The sequence below is a fragment of the Tenrec ecaudatus genome, chromosome 16 (assembly GCF_050624435.1).
Source record: "Tenrec ecaudatus isolate mTenEca1 chromosome 16, mTenEca1.hap1, whole genome shotgun sequence".
Taxonomy (NCBI): domain Eukaryota; kingdom Metazoa; phylum Chordata; class Mammalia; order Afrosoricida; family Tenrecidae; genus Tenrec; species Tenrec ecaudatus.
In genome coordinates, this window is record NC_134545.1 from 86,066,989 (window position 1) to 86,072,812 (window position 5,824).

The 5,824-nt window shown below is 40.0% G+C and overlaps 1 non-coding gene across 1 annotated transcript; it reads right to left on the minus strand.

Moving 5' to 3' along the window:
- Positions 1-3,663: 3,663 nt before the first annotated feature.
- Positions 3,664-3,770, minus strand: LOC142429977 (U6 spliceosomal RNA). The gene has a single exon (XR_012780472.1). It is a non-coding gene; the product is annotated as a U6 spliceosomal RNA (small nuclear RNA).
- Positions 3,771-5,824: the final 2,054 nt, after the last annotated feature.

A 5,824-nucleotide genomic window follows, 5' to 3' on the forward strand; every position in this document is an offset into this window, starting at 1 on the left:
GCCATTTTCTTTCTCTCTTTATTTTGCCATCATCATTTTTAAAGCATTCTCTTCCCACTTGATACCCTGATATCAGCTCCCCATTTCTTCCCCCTCCCTCTCCCACCCACCCTCCCTTATGAACCTTTAAAAAGTTATAGATTATTATTTTCATATCATATATCATCTTCTGTTGCCCCTTACCCACTTTTCCATTTTTCGTCCCTCTGGGAGGGGGGTAAAGGTTGATCCTTGTGATTGATTCCCTCTTTCTCCCCCCACTCTCCCCAAATCCTTCTGGTGTTTCTACTCTCATTGTTGGCCCTGAGGGGTTTATCTGTTCTAGATTCCCTGTGTTGTGGGTTCTTATGTATAGCAGTGTGCATGTTCTGGTCTAATCTGACTTGTAAGATAGAATTGTATATTTTAAAATACCCATTGCACAGTCTTTACCACAAATCTATCAAATCAGATTATATGGGGAGTAGCGTTTGGACATCAACATGCTTTATAAAGTTCCTCAGGTGACTCTAATATACTGTCAAGGTTGAGAATCTCAAGGGGCAATGGGGATGAGGGCAGATGTCATGGAATAAGAAAGAGTGTACCACGTGTGGAATATTCCTGGCTCTAATCTGCTCTGTGTGAAACGCCAAGCATACACTCCATGAGGGGGGGTTAGAAGAGCAGACTGAAACTTAAAGGAGGGCATGATCATTACGGGTTGTATTTTAGGGTTCGAAAGAGACCACAATCTCAAACACAATTTAAGGAGAACATTTATTAAGTCTTAAGAGAGACAGATGACACAAAGACAGATACAACAGGATGAGTATGGCCATTAGCATGAGGGCAACATGGTGTCCAGGGACTCAAAGGTGGGGTGCTAGTTAAATAAGGCATGGAACTAAAGAAATTGTCATAAACTCATGATTGGTGGCAGGTCAGTACATCCGTTACACTTGGGACTACAGGAACAGGAATAGGACCAGGATTGGAAGACATACATTAGGTGAGGTAGAAGGGCCTACAAGATTGGTCCAAGGCCCTCTGACCAAGGCAGTCAGGATGAGACTGATAGGTCAGGACTCATGACTTTGCAACCCCTTGTATCCTCCCCAGTACAGTGACCTTTTTTAAGGACACATCCAGGCAAGCCACTAAGAGAGACTGCTTTCTCCCTGAGCTGGCTGGAGAGGGGTGGAGATAATATACTTTCCTAGGCACTCTGCCTGAGGCCAACAATGTCTACATCCTTGATTAATGATCTGAAAGAATTCAATGGACCCTGAATCAAGTGGGAACCCTGCAAATGGATTTTGGGTTGTCACTGCCACCATAGCCTTTTCTAAACTGGGCTGCTCAGAATTTAAACTCTAATACAGTTGTGTTCTGGGGGGTGGGGGGGGGCTCACTACCATTAGGTTGATTCCAACTTATAGTAACCCTATAGGACAGGGTAGAACCGCCTTATGGGTTTCTGGGATGGTAACTCTTTGTGGGTGCAGAAAACCTCATCTTTCTGGAGCAGAGTGGCAGGTGGTTTTGAACTGCTGACCTTGTGGTTAGTGGCCCAATGTGTAACCAACTATGCCATCAGGGGTCCTTCTAGGGGAAAAAGAAACCCCACATTTAAATGTTTTATAGCAACCCCTTTTGAATTTTAAAACAGGAAAAAGAGGAGACAAAGACGAATGATCTAGATGAGGGAAAAGATCAGCAAGAATGCATAGTGGTGTCCAAAGGTTTCACAGCCGCTTCGCTACTTAACTAGGGCACGTTAACAAAGGAAATTGTCACACAGTCGTGATGAGTGGCAGTCCGATTCATCACAGTTGTAGGTGGACTATAGAATTGGGTGTGGGGTGGGGTGGGAAGAGTGGGGACCCAACCATGAATGAGTTAGACCCACCAATACGTATTAGAAAAGTTTACAGAATTGGCTCTGAAGCCCTCTGACCATCTTTATCTGGATGTGACTCATCACCATGTGACCCTCGCCCCTCAATTTCCTCCAAGGGTGTGGCCCAGGCAAGTTCCTGAGGGTGGGACTCTCCCTCCCCACTGGAGGTCAATGGTCAGAAAGAATTCAGTGGAGGTGGAGGCTGAGTCTATGTGTGAATGGATTTAGGATTCCCATAGCCTTCTCCCAGGAGCCCTTGGGGCGCTATCAGGTAAGTGCTGGACTGCTAAACACAAGGACAACAGTTCAACCCTACAACCTGCTCGGAGGAGAAAGATAGGGGGGGCTTTTCTCCTCAGAAGTCCTATAAAGGGCCATTCTGAGTCAAAATTGATTCGATGGCAGTGGGTTTATAGCTTTCTGCAACCTAGGGCTTCATATACAGGTGTGGGCTGCCCAGCAAGCACCACATTGCCCGCCCGACTGGCAAAAATCCCCACCAAACAACAAGGGAAAGTGATAAGGCTAAGTGTGGTGGCGTAATGAAACCCTTATGCATTTTGTTGAAATGTAGAGACTGCTATGGTCTGTCTGTATTGCAAGCTGGCATTATTAAGGTGACCAGACGTCCCGAATTTTAACAATTTGTCCCCCGTCCCGCAGTGTTTTAAAAAAGTCCTGATTTTTGGAAAGAATGCACGACAAGCTAGCGAACGGTGGGAGAACGGGAAGGGAATCTACATAATACATAACGCCATTCAAATAGCTGCTGATTTGTTGCCCGTAGATGTGGAAAATATTGTTATTAAAATATATTCTTATTTCTATATATACACTGTGTACGTTGAAATGCTTAAAGAATTTTGTGAAACTGAGGAAGTTGAATATCAGAAAATACTTGGATACAGTAAAACATGCTGGTTAGCTCTTTTGCCAGCTGTTGAAAGAATTTTGAAACTATACGATCCTTTGAAATCCTACTTTCTATCACAGGATAAATGTCCTAGAATTTTAGAAGAGTTTTTTGAAAAACAATCTTCAAAAATTTGGCTAGCGTTTGTACACAATCAAGTAGCTCTTTTTCAAAATGCTATAAAACTTATTGAAGGTGACAAAATTTTGGTAATCGAAGTAGCAAATGAAGTTAATAATTTAAAATTTCAGTGTCAAGAGTGGTTAGAAATAATTTTCTTCTGTTAACTATCTGTAATAGTATAAGCCAGCTAGAAGAACAAGGTGCAATAAATTGTGCAGATATCATGAATCACGTAAAAAAGTTCTATAGTAACTGCATAGATTATTTAGAAGAGTGGATGATACATTAAAATACTATTGAACATTTTCATTGGGTTACATTACAACAAGAACTTAATTGGAATGATGTGCAAAAATCATTCGATCATATTACTCAAAATTTCCCATATAGTAATATTTCTGAAAATGATCTTTTTAATGAGGTATCATTATTAAAAATATTGATAAGGAAAAGGTTAAATCTTGGGCATCAGCAAAAATCACAATAGAGAACAAATGGTTAGAAATATTTCACCATTTTGAAACAAACCATGTTCCATACACTAAAAATTGTGGAATACGCGCTCTCCTTACCAGGAACTAATGCTACGACTGAATGCATTTTTTCTAAGGTAAATAAAGTGTAGACATCAGAAAAATCAAAATTAAGTATTGAGACTTTGAAAGTCATTTTATGTGTGAAATATAATTGAACAAATTCCTTTTTTTTCCAACTTTTTATTTTTATTATTTTTTATTTTTTTTTAAAAAATATGGAACGCTTCACGAATTTGCGTGTCATCCTTGCGCAGGGGCCATGCTAATCTTCTCTGTATCGTTCCAATTTTAGTATATGTGCTGCCGAAGCGAGCACTTTTTCCAACTTTTAAAAATCGTTTTATTAGGGGCTCATACAACTCTTATCACGATCCATACAGACATCAATTGTGTAAAGCACATCTGTACATTCATTGCCCTCATCATTCTCAAAACATTTGCTCTCCACTTAAGCCCTTGGAATCGGGTCCTCATTTTTTCCCTTCCCTCCCCTCTCCCCACTCAGTTTAACAAATTCTTGTGAAAAATTTCATGACCTTTTAAACAATGACAGCAATCTACTAAAAAAATTCACTCAAATGAGAAATATGCCAAATAAAAAATAATAATATACATAATTTTAATGTATTATATTTGTAAATTATACTTATGTTGAAATTAAAAAATATTACAATACTATTTTTGCATTCTATAAAAATATTTGTTGCTCCATATAGACCAAATTTTTAATCAAGAACACCCTCACCCCCTAACCCCCCACCCCTGGTCAATGGTGTCCCGCTTTACCAATGTTAACATCTGGTCACCTTACATTATATAGCTCAATCAAGTTTTTTTGATTGTCTAGAGAGAAGGCACTTTGGTGACATAGTGATTAAAGTGCTTGGCTGCTAACCACAATGTTGGTGGTTCAAACCTAACAGCTGTGCCACAAAAGAAATGTTTTCAGGAATGGGATAGTTCATTCCTTTGTCTTCATGGCTGTAAATAATAGAGGGAAATTAGAGATTATATCTATTTTTTTAGTGACTATGAATATTAGGGGCTATTGTCAAATGCCGAGTATAGTGCCTGACATAAAGAGCTAATAAAATGATAGCTGTTATTGTTGCTATCTCACCCAATGAGTCTAATATGCTCCATTGAGCCATGTACAAGTACCTACAGTGATATCGGTTGTGGAACTCAATTCATTCCAAATTCACGTTCAAGCATCGAAAAGTTTGAGAGCTGAACACATTTCCATAAGAAATAGTGGAAAACCAAATAATCGGTTCACTATGGAGGCTTGTAGCCTTCTCACATCTGTTGTCTCGGATACACTATTGCTGTCCACTTGTTTCTGATTTATCCAAATTGACAGTAACTTTTCAACCTCTTCCATGGTCCAGGTTCTTTGCTTCCTGGTTAATAATTTTGCACCGTTGGCGACATTCACTGCTTGAATCACATTTTCTTTTCAAAAATGTCAATAATGTCGATCTCCAAGTCCTATTCATCCACCAAATCAGGCAAGCAATCGGTCACCTGATTCAAATTCCCTATGATTCTTTTCTTTAACGCTGTCATGGTTCTCGGTTTTCCTCTTAGTTTTACTATTGGTATCACTTTCTTTGGCACCACGGTGATGATATTTTATCAAATAAAGCACGCGCGCACACAAAAAAAGAAAGACAATAATGAGTGTTTTAATGCACCAACACAAGCACTCTCTGTCCTCTGAGTGAGGACTGTGCTCAGACTGGAGCATCACTCCTGTGTGTTGGAGACAAGCGAGTGACTCACTCTTGTCCAGTAAAGGTGTTTTCAAATCAGATTTTGTGTTCAATGCTAAAGCCTAGGAAGGAACATTGAACAGATTCTTTTTGAACCTTGCTGCTTGAGTAGTGGAAAGAAGTTTGAGCTTAGAGACATTACATAAACAAGATCTCACTGGATCGAGGCCAATTGTCTTATTCTTTAAAAAAAAATCATTTTATTGGGGGCCCTTATTACTTTTTGTTTCTTCTTAAAACCATTTTATTGGGGGATAGCACAACTCTTATCACAATCCATACATACATTTGTTGTGTCAAGTACCCTTGTACATTCATTGCCCTCATTATTTTCAAAGCATTTGTTCTTCGCTGAAACCCTTGGCATTGGGTCCTCTTTTTTCCCCTCCCTCCTCGCTCCCCCCTCCCTCATGTGCCCTTGATAATTTATAAATTATTGTTTTGTCATATCTTTCCCTGTCTGACGTCTCCCTTCACCCGCTTTTCTGTTGTCTGTCCCCCAGGGAGGAGGCCACATGTAGATCCCTGTAATCGGTTCCCTCTTTCCAACCCACTCTCCCTCTACCATCCCAGTATCGCCACTCACACCCCTGGT